Genomic DNA, 17,266 nt, shown 5'->3' with positions numbered 1-17,266 from the left:
TACACAGATAGATAGGCATATATAAATATAAGCTCCTGAATCCTTTTTGTTGCTGGGGGAACATGGTTTCAAGATTAACACATTTTTATCAAAAACAGTTAAGATTCATCTTTGGTAAAAACTACATGTCCCTTCTCTTTCAGCTTCCTTGTCATCTCTAAGTGACAAAGTTTTTCAGTAGATGCCCTGGTCCTCTGACTCTTAGAGTTTTCCTGGCTCGTTTTTCAAAATGTTCCCTGAATCTCAGGTTTAGAAATTGTATTGCAGATGTATTTGTTTTTTAGTTGGCTTCCCACTATATATTGATGTGTGCATTGAGGCTGGTGGTTTCTGTAATGCTGTTTGCTGGAGAGGTGTGCTTAGCTTATGTGTATTAAAGCTATACTTGATTGTGGGCAAGTTTTAAGTTAGGCTAAATTCTAGAATACAGTAAGAAAATTTGCTGGTACTGTAAAATGGTGGTAACAGGTTCTCTTCTGAGATCTATGGCCTGCACTGGCATTTTTTTTTATATTCCTTTTTTGTTTAATCTTTTTTTTAACACTCCTGATTTTTTTTTATTAACTTGAGTATTTCTTATATACATTTCAAGTGTTATTCCCTTTCCTGGTTTCTGGGCAAACATCCCCCTCCCCCTCCCTTTCCTTATGGGTGTTCCTCTCCCAACCCTCCTCCCATTGCCGCCCTCCCCCCATAGTCTAGTTCACTGGGGGTTCAGTCTTAGCAGGACCCAGGGCTTCCCCTTCCACTGGAGCTCTTACTAGAATATTCGTTGCTACCTATGGGGTCAGAGTCCAGGGTCAGTCCATGTATAGTCTTTAAGTAGTGGCTTAGTCACTGGAAGCTCTGGTTGCTTGATATTGTTGTACTTTTGGGGTCTATAGCCCCTTCAAGCTCATCCAGTTCTTTCTCTGATTCCTTCAACGGGGGACCTATTCTCAGTTCAGTGGTTTGCTGCTGGCATTCGCCTCTCTATTTGCTGTATTCTGGCTGTGTCTCTCAGGAGCGATCTACATCCGGTTCCTGTAGGCCTGCACTTCATTGCTTCGTCCATCTTCTCTAATTGGGTGGCTGTATATGTATGGGACATAGTGGGGCAGGCTCTGAATGGGTGTTCCTTCAGTCTCTGTTTTAATCTTTGCCTCTCCCTTCCCTGCCAAGGGTATTCTTTTTCCTCATTTAAGGAAGGAGTGAAGCATTCACATTTTCATCATCCGTCTTGAGTTTCGTTTGTTCTAGGGATCTAGCATAATTCAAGCATTTGGGCTAATAGCCACTTATCAATGAGTGCATACCATGTATGTCTTTCTGTGAATGGGTTAGCTCACTCAGGATGATATTTTCCAGTTCCAACCATTTGCCTACGAATTTCATAAACTCGTTGTTTTTGATAGCTGAGTAATATTCCATTGTGTAGATGTACCACAAATTCTGTATCCATTCCTCTGTTGAAGGGCATCTGGGTTCTTTCCAGTTTCTGGCTATTATAAATAAGGCTGCGATGAACATAGTGGAGCAAGTGTCTCTTTTGTATGTTGAAGCATCTTTTGGGTATATGCCCAAGAGAGGTATAGCTGGATCCTCAGGCAGTTCAATGTCCAATTTTCTGAGGATCCTCCAGACTGATTTCCAGAATGGTTTTACCAGTCTGCAATGCCACCAACAATGGAGGATTGTTCCTCTTTCTCCACATCCTCGCCAGCATCTGCTGTCACCTGAGTTTTTGATCTTAGCCATTCTCACTGGTGTGAGGTGAAATCTCAGGGTTGTTTGATTTGCATTTCCCTTATGACTAAAGATGTTGAACATTTCTTTAGGTGTTTCTCAGCCATTCGGCATTCCTTCGCTGTGATTTCTTTGTTTAGCTCTGAACCCCATTATTAATAGGGTTATTTGTCTCCCTGCGGTCTAACTTCTTGAGTTCTTTGTATATTTTGGATATAAGGCCTCTATCTGTTGTAGGATTGGTAAAGATGTTTTCCCAATCTGTTGGTTGCCGTTTTGTCCTAACCACAGTGTCCTTTGCCTTACAGAAGCTTTGCAGTTTTATGAGATCCCATTTGTCGATTCTTGATCTTAGAGCGTAAGCCATTGGTGTTTTGTTCAGGAAATTTTTTCCAGTGCCCATGTGTTCCAGATGCTTCCGTAGTTTTTCTTCTATTAGTTTGAGTGTGTCTGGTTTGATGTGGAGGTCCTTGATCCACTTGGACTTAAGCTTTGTACAGGGTGATAAGCATTAATCGATCTGCATTCTTCTACATGTTGCCCTCCAGTTAAACTAGCACCATTTGCTGAAAATGCTATCTTTTTTCCATTGGATGGTTTTGGCTCCTTTGTCAAAAATCAAGTGACAATACGTGGGTTCATTTCTGGGTCTGCAATTCTATTCCATTGGTCTATCTTTCTGTCTCTTTACCAATACCATGCAGTTTTTATCACTATTGCTCTGTAATACTGCTTGAGTTCAGGGATAGTGATTCCCCCTGAAGTCCTTTTATTGTTGAGGATAGCTTTAACTATCCTGGGTTTTTTGTTATTCCAGATGAATTTGCAAATTATTCTGTCTAACTCTTTGAAGAATTGGATTGGTATTTTGATGGGGATTGCATTGAATCTGTAGATTGCTTTTGGTAAAATGACCATTTTTACTATATTAATCCTGCCAATCCATGAGCATGGGATATCTTTCCAAATTCTGAGGTCTTCTTTAATTTCTTTCCTCAGTGTCTTGAAGTTCTTATTGTACAGATCTTTTACTTGCTTGCTTAAAGTCACACCGAGGTACTTTATATCATTTGGGTCTATTATGAAGGGTGTCGTTTCCCTAATTTCTTTCTCGGCTTGTTTCTCTTTTGTATAGAGGAAGGCAACTGATTTATTTGAGTTAATTTTATACCCAGCCACTTTGCTGAAGTTGTTTATCAGCTTTAGTAGTTCTCTGGTGGAACTTTTGGGATCACTTAAATATACTATCATGTCATCTGCAAATAGTGATATTTTGACCTCTTCTTTTCCGAACTGTATCCCCTTGATCTCCTTTTGTTGTCTGATTGCTCTGGCTAGAACTTCAAGAACTATATTGAATAAGTAGGGAGAGAATGGACAGATTGTCTAGTCCCGGATTTTAGTGGGATTGCTTCAAGTTTCTCTCCATTTAGTTTAATGTTAGCAACTGGTTTGCTGTCTATGGCTTTTACTATGTTTACGTATGTGCCTTGAATTCCTATTCTTTCCAGGACTTTTATCATGAAGGGGTTTTGAATTTTGTCAAATGCTTTCTCAGCATCTAATGAAATGATCATGTGGTTCTGTTCTTTCAGTTTGTTTATATAATGGATCACGTTGATGGTTTTCCGTATATTAAACCATCCCTGCATGCCAGGGATGAAGCCTACTTGATCATGGTGGATGATTGTTTTGATGTGCTCTTGGATTCGGTTTGCCAGAATTTTATTGAGTATTTTTGTGTCGATATTCATAAGGGAAATTGGTCTGAAGTTCTCTTTCTTTGTTGGGTATTTGTGTGGTTTAGGTATAAGAGTAATTGTGGCTTCGTAGAAGGAATTCGGTAGTGCTCCATGTGTTTCAATTTTGTGGAATATTTTGGATAATATTGGTATGAGGTCTTCTATGAAGGTTTGATAGAATTTTGCACTAAACCCGTCTTGACCTGGGCTCTTTTTGGTTCAGAGAACTTTAATGACTGCTTCTATTTCCTTAGGAGTTATGGGGTTGTTTAACTGGTTTATCTGTTCCTGATTTAACTTCAATACCTGGTATCTGTCTAGGAAATTGTCCATTTCTTGAAGATTTTCAAGTTTTGTTGAATATAGGTTTTTATAGTAAGATCTGATGATTTTTTGAATTTCCTCTGAATCTGTAGTTATGTCTCCCTTTTCATTTCTTATTTTGTTAATTTGGACGCACTCTCTGTGTCCTCTCGTTAGTCTGGCTAAGGGTTTACCTATCTTGTTGATTTTCTCAAAGAACCAGCTTATGGTTCTGTTGATTCTTTCTATGGTTCTTTTTGTTTCTACTTGGCTGATTTCAGCTCTGAGTTTGATTATTTCCTGCCTTCTACTCCTCCTGGGTATATTTGCTTCTTTTTGTTCTAGAGCTTTTAGGTGTGCTGTCAAGCTGCTGACATATGCTCTTTCCTGTTTCTTTCTGCAGGCACTCAGAGCTATGAGTTTTCCTCTTAGCACAGCTTTCATTGTGTCCCATAAGTTTGAGTATGTTGTACCTTCATTTTCATTAAATTCTAAAAAGTTTTTAATTTCTTTCTTTATTTCTTCCTTGACCAGGTTATCATTGAGTACAGCATTGTTCAATTTCCACGTATATTTGGGCATTCTTCCCTTATTGTTATTGAAGACCAGTTTTAGGCCGTGGTGGTCCGATAGCACGCATGGGATTATTTCTATCTTTCTGTACCTGTTGAGGCCTGTTTTTTGACCAATTATATTGTCAATTTTGGAGAAAGTACCATGAGGAGCTGTGAAGAAGGTATATCCTTTTGCTTTAGGATAGAATGTTCTATAAATATCCGTTAAGTCCATTTGGCTCATGACTTCTCTTAGTTTGTCGACATCACTGTTTAATTTCTGTTTCCATGATTTGTCCATTGATGAGAGTGGGGTGTTGAAATCTCCCACTATTATTGTGTGAGGTGCAATGTGTTTTGAGCTTTAGTAAGGTTTCTTTTACGTATGTAGGTGCCCTTGTATTTGGGGTATAGATATTTAGGATTGAGAGTTCATCTTGGTGGATTTTTCCTTTGATGAATATGAAGTGTCCTTCCTTATCTTTTTTGATGACTTTTAGTAGGAAATTGATTTTATTTGATATTAGAATGGCTACTCCAGCTTGCTTCTTCTGACCATTTGCTTGGAAAGTTGTTTTCCAGCCTTTCACTCTGAGGTAGTGTCTGTCTTTGTCTCTGAGGTGTGTTTCCTGTAGGCAGCAGAATGCAGGGTCCTCGTTGCGTATCCAGTTTGTTAATCTACTTCTTTTTATTGGGGAGTTGAGGCCATTGATATTGAGAGATATTAAGGAATAGTGATTATTGCTTCCCGTTATATTCATATTTGGATGTAAGGTTATGTTTGTGTGCTTTCATTCTCTTTGTTTTGTTGCCAAGACGATTAGTTTCTTGCTTCTTCTAGGGTATAGCTTGCCTCCTTATGTTGGGCTTTACCATTTATTATCCTTTGTAGTGCTGGATTTGTAGAAAGATATTGTGTAAATTTGGTTTTGTCATGGAATATCTTTGTTTCTCCATCAATGTTAATTGAGAGTTTTGCTGGATACAGTAACCTGGGCTGGCATTTGTGTTCTCTTAGGGTCTGTATGACATCAGTCCAGGATCTTCTGGCCTTCATAGATTTTGGCGAGAAGTCTGGTGTGATTCTTATAGGTCTGCCTTTATATGTTACTTGACCTTTTTCCCTTCCTGCTTTTAATATTCTTTCTTTATTTTGTGCGTTTGGTGTTTTGACAATTATGTGACGGGAGGTGTTTCTTTTCTGGTCCAATCTATTTGGAGTTCTGTAGGCTTCTTGTATGTCTATGGGTATCTCTTTTTTTAGGTTAGGGAAGTTTTCTACTATGATTTTGTTGAAGATATTTACTGTTCCTTTGAGCTGGGAGACTTCACTCTCTTCTATACCTATTATCCTTAGGTTTGATCTTCTCATTGAGTCCTGGATTTCCTGTATGTTTTGGACCAGTAGCTTTTTCCGCTTTACATTATCTTTGACAGTTGAGTCAATGATTTCTATGGAATCTTCTGCTCCTGAGATTCTCTCTTCCATCTCTTGTATTCTGTTGGTGAAGCTTGTATCTACAGCTCCTTGTCTCTTCTTTTGGCTTTCTATATCCAGGGTTGTTTCCCTGTGTTCTTTCTTTATTGCTTCTATTTCCATTTTTAATTCCTTCAACTGTTTGATTGTGTTTTCCTGGAATTCTTTCAGGGTTTTTGTGTCTCCTCTCTATGGGTTTCTGCTTGTTTATTTATGTTTTCCTGGAATTCTTTCAGGCATTTTTGGGATTCCTCTCTGTAGGCTTCTACTTGTTCTCTAAGGGAGTTCTTCACATCTTTCTTGAAGTCCTCCAGCATCATGATCAGAAATGATTTTGAAAATAGATCTTGCTTTTCTGGTGTGTTTGGATATTCCATGTTTGTTTTGATGGGAGAATTGGGCTCCGATGGTGCCATGTAGTCTTGGTTTCTGTTGCTTGGGTTCCTGCGCTTGCCTCTCGCCATCAGATTATCACTAGTGTTACTTTGTTCTGCTACTTTTGACAGTAGCTAGACTGTCCTATAAGCCTGTGTGTCAGGAGTGTTGTAGACCTGTTTTCCTCTCTTTCAGTCAGTTATGGGGACAGAGTTTTCTGCTTTCGGGTGTGTAGTTTTTCCTCTCTCCAGTTCTTCAGCTGTTCCTGTGGGCCTGTGTCTTGAGTTCACCAGGCAGCTTTCTTGCAGCTGAAAAGTTGTTCTTACCTGTCATCCCGAGGCTCAAGTTTGCTCGTGGGGTGCTGCCCATGGGCTCTCTGCAGCGGCAGCAACCAGGAAGACCTGTGCTGCCCCTTCTGGGAGCTTCAGTTCACCAGGGTTCCAGATGGTCTTTGGCTTTTTCCTCTTTCGTCCGAGATGTGTGTGCAGGGAGCAGTCTCTTCTGGTTTCCCAGGCTTGTCTGCCTCTCTGAAGGTTTAGCTCTCCCTCCCACGGGATTTTGGTGCAGAGAACTGTTTATCTGGTCTGTTTCCCTCAGGTTCCGGAGGTGTCTCAGGCAGGGGTCCTGCCGCTCCTGGGCCCTCCCCCACGGGAGCCCAGAGGCCTTATACAGTTTCTTCTTGGGCCAGGGATGTGGGCAGGGGTGAGCAGTTTTGGTGGTCTCTTCCGCTCTGCAGCCTCAGGAGTGTCCACCTGACCAGGCGGTTGGGACTCTCTCCCACCGGGTCTGGGAGCAGAGAGCTGCTGCGGGCCGGGATCCGCTGCACTGGCATTTTATACAGCAACTTCGAGTCCTATCAAAACTAGACGAATGAAAAGCAGTTTTCATGTTAGATGAAGGTCAAATATTCTGAATCCTGTCAGAAGAATGTGATATTTTGCTCAATAAGGACTTGTCCTCAACCACTAAGAGGCACCAAGGTCAACACTAATAGCTTTTGTCATTTTGGGAATATCTCAGACTACAATTTACAACAGTACTGAGCTTTCTCATGCCTGATCCTTGTGTTTTTCTTTTATTGTCTATGGTGTTTGTGGAGAAGAAGTATTGTTTTTCCAAGTGGCACACCTTCATATAAGCTGTTTTTCATATGTATATACGTACACTTATATGGATTAAAGATTTTATGTAAATATGAAATGATATGATTACAGAGGTTTCAATAAATATATTTAGTGTACCTGGTTACTCCTCTGTCAATCTCTTTCCATATTCTCATTTCTCTTTCTTCCCCAATTAAAAGTCTCCTCTAGGTATTCTGGAGAAATGGTTCAGTGACTAAGAGCATTGACTGCCCTTTTATAAGACCTGGTTTCCAGATCATAATGTTCCTAAAGGTCTCTAACTCCAAGATATGATAATTTTACACAAACATACATACAGACAAAACACCAATGTGCATAAAAATAAAAATAAATAATTAAAAAACATTTAAAAGAAGTTCTTCCATTGAGTGGGAGTTTTATTTTTAGTATGCTATGTAGGATTGGGTTCACGGAAAGGTATTATCTAAATTTAATTTTGTCATGGAATATCTTATTTTCTCCATTCATAGTGATTGAAAATTTTAGTCTAGTAGTCTAGGCTATAGTGTAGTAGGCTGTTCTGTAGTCTTTTAGTGTCTGGAAGCCATCTTCCCAGGCCAGTCTAGGTTTTAGAGTCTCAGTTCAAAGTGCACAGATACGTCTGCCTATTTGTTGCTTCGATTCTCATGCTTCGAACATTTAATGTTCTTTCTTTATTCTGTGCATCTAGTGTTTCGGGTATTATATGATGGGAGGGTTTTCTTTTCTGTTCCAATCTGTTCAGTATCCTGTAAGCTTCTTGTATATTAGTAGACATTTCTTTCTTCAAATTAGGAAATTTTCCTTCTATGATTTTGTTGACCATATTTTCTGGGTGTTTGAGTTCCCAATTTTCTCTTTTATTCTTACACATTTGATGTTTTCATACTAATCCAAAATGTGATCAGTGTTTGGGATAATGACATTTTTGGATTTTGTGTTTTCTTTGACTAATATGTTGATTTCTTCTACCATTCTTTCTATGCCTGATACTTTTTTTTCCATATCCTGTAATCTGGGAGTGATTCTTACATTTGCCAGAGGGGTAATGTCTAAAATATGTGAGATCTCAAGAAGTTAGACACCAACAAATCAAATAACCCAATTGAAAGCAGGGTTCAGAGCTAAACAGAAAATTGTCAGCTGAGGAATTTACAAGGGCTGAGAAGCCTCTAAAGAAGTGTTCACCAGTCTTATTTATCAGGAAAATTCAAATCAAAATGACACTGAGATTCTACCTTATACCCACCAAATTGGTTAACGTCAAAAACTCAAGAGGCCAAATGTTTTGGTGAGGTTGTAGAATAAAGGGAACACTCCTCAATTGCTGGTGGGAATGAAAACTTGTAAAAGCACTCTAAAAATCAAATGGCAGTTTCTCAGAAAATTAGGAATAGTTCTACCTCAAAATCCAGCTGTATAACTCCTGGACATATACCCAAAATAACGCTGTACCATCCCACAAGGACACTTGCTCAATTGCATTCATACCAGGTTTATTTGTAATAGCCAAGAACAGGAAACAACCTAGAAACAGCCATGGCAGCTTTATTTGTAAACACTAGGAACAAAAGACTAAAATACTCTGTCACTGAAGAATATATGGTTCATTTATATAATGGAATTAAAAACAAGGACATCTTGGTAAAGTCAGGCAAATGGAACTAGAAAATAACACCCTGAATGAAGTAACCCAGACCCCAAAGAACATGCAAAGTATCTGCTCACTTATAAGAGGATATTATCCATAAAGTACATAATAACCATGTCATTATCAACAAACACAAAGAAGCCAAAGAACAAGGGGCTCTCAAAGGAGGGTGGTTTCTCAGAAGGGGAAACAGAGCAGATATCGGAGGTAGATAGAAGGAGGAAACTAAGTGAGGTATGGGAGCAAGGGTTTGGAAATGTAAGGAGATCAGATATAGGGACAACAGGGATGTTAGGAGAGTCATCATTGGCTGGTTAGGGGCAATTCCAGAAACATGGAATGGGGGCAGGCCTCAGGGCCTCTGTGTGGAAAATATAGCAGAGATTCCTGGAAGTGGGAATCTGAACTTGGCCAATTCCTATATGTAGTCAGGACTACCATAAAAAGGATAAGGAGAGGAACTCATTCATAAAACCTTCAGACTAAAATGGTCCTGGCCTACAAAATGAGCAGGGATATAGATTTAGGATATGGCCAATGAATAACTTTCCCAAACTGAGACTTGTCCTAGGGGAAAGTATCCATCCCTAACACTATTAATGATACTATGATATGCTTGTAGACAGAAACATAGCACAACAGTCCTCTGAGAGGTTTCACCTACAGCTGAACATTAGATCTGGCTTGGGAGCTTGGGGAGTATTAGGGAAGTGTTGGGAAAAGGATTGAACGAACTGAAGATGGGAACTCCACTAAAATAACAATGCCAACAATCCTGGATCCTTGGTTGCTTAATTAAAGAGTGAGCATAAGCAGTTCATAGGACCCCCTAGAATTTATGTGGAAGAAGATCACCTTGGTCCTGAACAATGGGAGTGGAGTCTCTACCTGAATCTCTTTTCTGTCTACTTGTGAATATTTTTCCATTAAATGCACTACCTTCGCTGGCCCAGTCAGAGAGAATGTATTCATTCCTGCATAGGCATGATGATTAGGAAAGAAAGGAGGGATGGTAATACCTAGATAGATTAGTGTTCTCTTTTGTCTTAAGAGAAGGGAGGGAGGAAGAGTTGTAGGTTTTGCATGAGGGAGTACTGGAATGATAGGCAGATCTGATATTGGTATGGAAAGTGAATAAAAATAAACTGCCCCTCTACATTCCCCTGCCCCGCCCTTCTCTTCTTAATTTCAGTGGAATGATTTAGCAAACACTTTAAAGGACCTTTAACATTCCTTATCTCTTCTGCATCAAAATAAGAAGTCAAATAGTTTCAATCTTTTATCACTTATAAGTTGTGTGTTTTAGAGCAATTTTCTTAAACCTTTAAGTCCATTTTCCTTCATCTATAAAGTAGATAGTACTAAGCAGTGTTTCTGTTCCTGTATTCAGGATGGTAACACTTGAAGATACTTTGTCACTCTTGGTGTATTTCTTTCTGTGTCTCTTTCTTTCTGTCTTTGTGGTATATATTTAGTTGGTCTGTACTGGTCTGTCTTCCCGTATACATGTGTGTCGAGGGCAGAAATGGACATCTGGTGTCCTGTTCTCTAATACTTATTCCCTCAAGACAAGTTCTTCCACGAATTTGGAGCTGGGCTTTCAGTCATTAAGTCCCAGTGAACCTCTAATCTCTACTCCTGCTCTGCTTCAGTGGGACAAACATTACGTGTTAAGATATGACCATGCCTGACTTTTAACATGGTGTTTGCGATTTGAACTTCAGTCCTTATGCTTGTGCATCATTTATGGCATTTTAAACAAAAATTCTTTTTGATATTCCTCCTTTCTTTGTCTCTTTATCTCCTTCCTGACTGGTGCCTTCTCTTTCTCTAGTAGCCTCCTTTCCACTTTTGTTAAATGTTTATTCTTTCAGTTCACTTTCTTCAACATTATTTTCCCCTGTTTTTTTTTTTTTTTATTTTCAAGATTTTATAAACTGTTCTATGCTTTATATACAAATATACAAACATTAAAGGTTGGGTTCTGTATTTGAGAGAAATTTTGTTTATTTTTTTCTGAGTTTGTTTTATGTCACTTGACACAATTCTTTCCAGATTCATAGGCTTCCTTTCCAATGTTGTTTTCTTTACTTCTTTTTAAAAGGAAATTATTTTTTCACCTTTATTAAATTGGGTATTCTTATTTACTTTTCAAATGTTATTCCCTTTCCCGGTTTCCATGCCAACATCCCCTAACCCCTCCCTGTCCCCTTCTTTATGGGTTTTCCCCTCCCAATCCTCCCCCCATTGCTGCCCTCCCCTCAAGATTCCTGTTCACTGGGGGTCCAGCCTTGGCAGGAGCAAGGGATTCCCCTTCCATTATGAACAGAATTCTTTCTCATTGTACATGGTCTTTTTGTTTTCTCGAAGTTGGGTGGTCAAATGACCAGGAGGACTGTTAGCTGTTAACAGCTGCTGCAGGATGTCTTAGGTTCACAAGCTCTGACAGCTGAGAGAGGATGACCTTGGAACATGGCAAAAGTGAAAGTTTGAAGATAATGGGGAAGAGAAGCATCTGGAACTGAGTACCGTTTCCTTGAAGTCTTGAGTACATCAATTTACATTAGTAAATATTCACATTAATTTATATAGTATGGAATATTAAATATTTCTGCTGATAATTTTAGCTATTCTATAACATTGACAACTGCCATCTTCCCTGAAGTTCTTACTAGTATTATACTTCATGGCAACATTTCCTACACACATATGTGTGTGTGTGTGTGTGTGTGTGTGTGTGTGTGTGTGTGTGTATACAATTTAAAAATACTAACACAATGGGAATAAACCTCATGATTTATAGTGAAATAGTACCTTCAGTAAATATAGATGCTTTCATCTTGACATACCATTTGCTGTTTGCTGTGAATGAATGTCAGCCATAAAAAATAGAACAGGACTGTTTATTTAGTGTTTTCATTTGCTATAGCAAATCTATCTGTCAGGAGAATTTGACAAGATGAGCATGGTTGGCTTGAGTCATATAGGAAGAAGGAAAAGACTGAAGATATTGGACTGTAATTTGGTGGATGAGAAATATACAAGTTAATAATGAAATCCAAATAAACTTCACACCCACAAAGATGATGGCCATCCGACACACAACTTAGAAAGCCTCCATCTTTGAATATGCACCAGTAAAGAACTTGAATTTTTCTAGGTTATACATTATTTGAAGGCATAATTTCTTCCTAGAGTTCCATGCAGGCAGTGCCTAGGATAGATGATATTTAATAATTTGTTAAAAAGATTTTTTGTGTATGCATATGTTTATGAATGTAGATATGAATACATGTAGTATAGGTATGTGTGCTTATATGCATTCATGCTTATGGAAGACAAAGTTGAGTGTAAGATGACTTTCTTGCTTTGACCTCTACTTTATGTTTTGAGATAATATCTTTGAACATAGACGTCACAGATTTCACTAGACAGGATGGTCAGAGAGGTTACAAGATCATCTTCTCCTCACTGGAAGATCTTGGAGTTAAAGTATGAGGTTGTGTGCACCTTTTTCTTTTTATTTATTTATTTATTTTTTTTATTAACTTGAGTATTTCTTATATACATTTCGAGTGTTATTCCCTTCCCGGTTTCCGGGCAAACATCCCCCTCCCCCCTCCCCTTCTTATGGGTGTTCCCCTCCCAACCCTCCCCCCATTGCCGCCCTCCCCCCATAGAATAGTTCACTGGGGGTTCAGTCTTAGCAGGACCCAGGGCTTCCCCTTCCACTGGTGCTCTTACTAGGATATTCATTGCTACCTATGAGGTCAGAGTCCAGGGTCAGTCCATGTATAGTCTTTAGGTAGTGGCTTAGTCCCTGGAAGCTCTGGTTGCTTGGCATTATTGTATTTTGGGGTCTCGAGCCCCTTCAAGCTCTTCCAGTTCTTTCTCTGATTCCTTCAATAGGGGACCTATTCTCAGTTCAGTGGTTTGCTGCTGGCATTCGCCTCTCTATTTGCTGTATTCTGGCTGTGTCTGTCAAGAGCGATCTACATCCGGTTCCTGTAGGCCTGCACTTCATTGCTTCGTCCATATTCTCTAATTGGGTGGCTGTATATGTATGGGTCATAGTGGGGCAGGCTCTGAATGGGTGTTCCTTCAGTCTCTGTTTTAATCTTTGCCTCTCCCTTCCCTGCCAAGGGTATTCTTTTTCCTCATTTAAGGAAGGAGTGAAGCATTCACATTTTCATCATCCGTCTTGAGTTTCGTTTGTTCTAGGGATCTAGCATAATTCAAGCATTTGGGCTAATAGCCACTTATAATGAGTGCATACCATGTATGTCTTTCTGTGAATGGGTTAGCTCACTCAGGATGATATTTTCCAGTTCCAACCATTTGCCTACGAATTTCATAAACTCGTTGTTTTTGATAGCTGAGTAATATTCCATTGTGTAGATGCACCACATTTTCTGTATCCATTACTCTGTTGAAGGGCATCTGGGTTCTTTCCAGTTTCTGGCTATTATAAATAAGGCTGCGATGAACATAGTGGAGCAAGTGTCTCTTTTGTATGTTGAAGCATCTTTTGGGTATATGCCCAAGAGAGGTATAGCTGGATCCTCAGGCAGTTCAATGTCCAATTTTCTGAGGATCCTCCAGACTGATTTCCAGAATGGTTTTACCAGTCTACAATGCCAACAACAATGGAGGATTGTTCCTCTTTCTCCACATCCTCGCCAGCATCTGCTGTCACCTGAGTTTTTGATCTTAGCCATTCTCACTGGTGTGAGGTGAAATCTCAGGGTTGTTTTGATTTGCATTTCCCTTATGACTAAAGATGTTGAACATTTCTTTAGGTGTTTCTCAGCCATTCGGCATTCCTTCGCTGTGATTTCTTTGTTTAGCTCTGAACCCCATTATTAATAGGGTTATTTGTCTCCCTGCGGTCTAACTTCTTGAGTTCTTTGTATATTTTGGATATAAGGCCTCTATCTGTTGTAGGATTGGTAAAGATGTTTTCCCAATCTGTTGGTTGCCGTTTTGTCCTAACCACAGTGTTCTTTGCCTTACAGAAGCTTTGCAGTTTTATGAGATCCCATTTGTCGATTCTTGATCTTAGAGCGTAAGCCATTGGTGTTTTGTTCAGGAAATTTTTTCCAGTGCCCATGTGTTCCAGATGCTTCCCTAGTTTTTCTTCTATTAGTTTGAGTGTGTCTGGTTTGATGTGGAGGTCCTTGATCCACTTGGACTTAAGCTTTGTACAGGGTGATAAGCATTAATCGATCTGCATTCTTCTACATGTTGCCCTCCAGTTAAACCAGCACCATTTGCTGAAAATGCTATCTTTTTTCCATTGGATGGTTTTGGCTCCTTTGTCAAAAATCAAGTGACAATAGGTGGGTTCATTTCTGGGTCTGCAATTCTATTCCATTGGTCTATCTGTCTGTCTCTTTACCAATACCATGCAGTTTTTATCACTATTGCTCTGTAATACTGCTTGAGTTCAGGGATAGTGATTCCCCCTGAAGTCCTTTTATTGCTGAGGATAGCTTTAGCTATCCTGGGTTTTTTGTTATTCCAGATGAATTTGCAAATTGTTCTGTCTAACTCTTTGAAGAATTGGATTGGTATTTTGATGGGGATTGCATTGAATCTGTAGATTGCTTTTGGTAAAATGACCATTTTTACTATATTAATCCTGCCAATCCATGAGCATGGGATATCTTTCCAAATTCTGAGGTCTTCTTTAATTTCTTTCCTCAGTGTCTTGAAGTTCTTATTGTACAGATCTTTTACTTGCTTGCTTAAAGTCACACCGAGGTACTTTATATCATTTGGGTCTATTATGAAGGGTGTCGTTTCCCTAATTTCTTTCTCGGCTTGTTTCTCTTTTGTATAGAGGAAGGCAACTGATTTATTTGAGTTAATTTTATACCCAGCCACTTTGCTGAAGTTGTTTATCAGCTTTAGTAGTTCTCTGGTGGAACTCTTGGGATCACTTAAATATACTATCATGTCATCTGCAAATAGTGATATTTTGACCTCTTCTTTTCCGAACTGTATCCCCTTGATCTCCTTTTGTTGTCTGATTGCTCTGGCTAGAACTTCAAGAACTATATTGAATAAGTAGGGAGAGAATGGGCAGCCTTGTCTAGTCCCGGATTTTAGTGGGATTGCTTCAAGTTTCTCTCCATTTAGTTTAATGTTAGCAACTGGTTTGCTGTATATGGCTTTTACTATGTTTAGGTATGGGCCTTGAATTCCTATTCTTTCCAGGACTTTTATCATGAAGGGGTGTTGAATTTTGTCAAATGCTTTCTCAGCATCTAATGAAATGATCATGTGGTTCTGTTCTTTCAGTTTGTTTATATAATGGATCACGTTGATGGTTTTCCGTATATTATACCATCCCTGCATGCCAGGGATGAAGCCTACTTGATCATGGTGGATGATTGTTTTGATGTGCTCTTGGATTCGGTTTGCCAGAATTTTATTGAGTATTTTTGTGTCGATATTCATAAGGGAAATTGGTCTGAAGTTCTCTTTCTTTGTTGGGTATTTGTGTGGTTTAGGTATAAGTGTAATTGTGGCTTCGTAGAAGGAATTCGGTAGTGCTCCATGTGTTTCAATTTTGTGGAATATTTTGGATAATATTGGTATGAGGTCTTCTATGAAGGTTTGATAGAATTTTGCACTAAACCCGTCTTGACCTGGGCTCTTTTTGGTTGGGAGACGTTTAATGACTGCTTCTATTTCCTTAGGAGTTATGGGGTTGTTTAACTGGTTTATCTGTTCCTGATTTAACTTCAATACCTGGTATCTGTCTAGGAAATTGTCCATTTCCTGAAGATTTTCAAGTTTTGTTGAATATAGGTTTTTATAGTAAGATCTGATGATTTTTTGAATTTCCTCTGAATCTGTAGTTATGTCTCCCTTTTCATTTCTTATTTTGTTAATTTGGACGCACTCTCTGTGTCCTCTCGTTAGTCTGGCTAAGGGTTTACCTATCTTGTTGATTTTCTCAAAGAACCAGCTTATGGTTCTGTTGATTCTTTCTATGGTTCTTTTTGTTTCTACTTGGCTGATTTCAGCTCTGAGTTTGATTATTTCCTGCCTTCTACTCCTCCTGGGTATATTTGCTTCTTTTTGTTCTAGAGCTTTTAGGTGTGCTGTCAAGCTGCTGACATATGCTCTTTCCTGTTTCTTTCTGCAGGCACTCAGCGCTATGAGTTTTCCTCTTAGCACAGCTTTCATTGTGTCCCATAAGTTTGAGTATGTTGTACCTTCATTTTCATTAAATTCTAAAAAGTTTTTAATTTCTTTCTTTATTTCTTCCTTGACCAGGTTATCATTGAGTACAGCATTGTTCAATTTCCACATATATTTGGGCATTCTTCCCTTATTGCTATTGAAGACCAGTTTTAGTCCTGGTGGTCCGAGAGCACGCATGGGATTATTTCTATCTTTCTGTACCTGTTGAGGCCTGTTTTTTGACCAATTATATTGTCAATTTTGGAGAAAGTACCATGAGGAGCTGTGAAGAAGGTATATCCTTTTGCTTTAGGATAGAATGTTCTATAAATATCCGTTTAGTCCATTTGGCTCATGACTTCTCTTAGTTTGTCGACATCACTGTTTAATTTCTGTTTCCATGATTTGTCCATTGATGAGAGTGGGGTGTTGAAATCTCCCACTATTATTGTGTGAGGTGCAATGTGTGTTTTGAGCTTTAGTAAGGTTTCTTTTACGTATGTAGGTGCCCTTGTATTTGGGGCATAGATATTTAGGATTGAGAGTTCATCTTGGTGGATTTTTCCTTTGATGAATATGAAGTGTCCTTCCTTATCTTTTTTGATGACTTTTAGTTGGAAATTGATTTTATTTGATATTAAAATGGCTTCTCCAGCTTGCTTCTTCTGACCATTTGCTTGGAAAGTTGTTTTCCAGCCTTTCACTCTGAGGTAGTGTCTGTCTTTGTCTCTGAGGTGTGTTTCCTGTAGGCAGCAGAATGCAGGGTCCTCGTTGCGTATCCAGTTTGTTAATCTACTTCTTTTTATTGGGGAGTTGAGGCCATTGATATTGAGAGATATTAAGGAATAGTGATTATTGCTTCCCGTTATATTCATATTTGGATGTAAGGTTATGTTTGTGTGCTTTCATTCTCTTTGTTTTGTTGCCAAGACGATTAGTTTCTTGCTTCTTCTAGGGTATAACTTGCCTCCTTATGTTGGGCTTTACCATTTATTATCCTTTGTAGTGCTGGATTTGTAGAAAGATATTTTGTAAATTTGGTTTTGTCATGGAATATCTTTGTTTCTCCATCAATGTTAATTGAGAGTTTTGCTGGATACAGTAACCTGGGCTGGCATTTG

Source organism: Rattus norvegicus, chromosome 13 (assembly GCF_021556685.1).
Source record: "Rattus norvegicus strain SHRSP/BbbUtx chromosome 13, alternate assembly SHRSP_T2T, whole genome shotgun sequence".
Taxonomy (NCBI): Eukaryota; Metazoa; Chordata; class Mammalia; order Rodentia; family Muridae; genus Rattus; species Rattus norvegicus.
Note: the sequence above shows the minus strand (reverse complement) of the source record.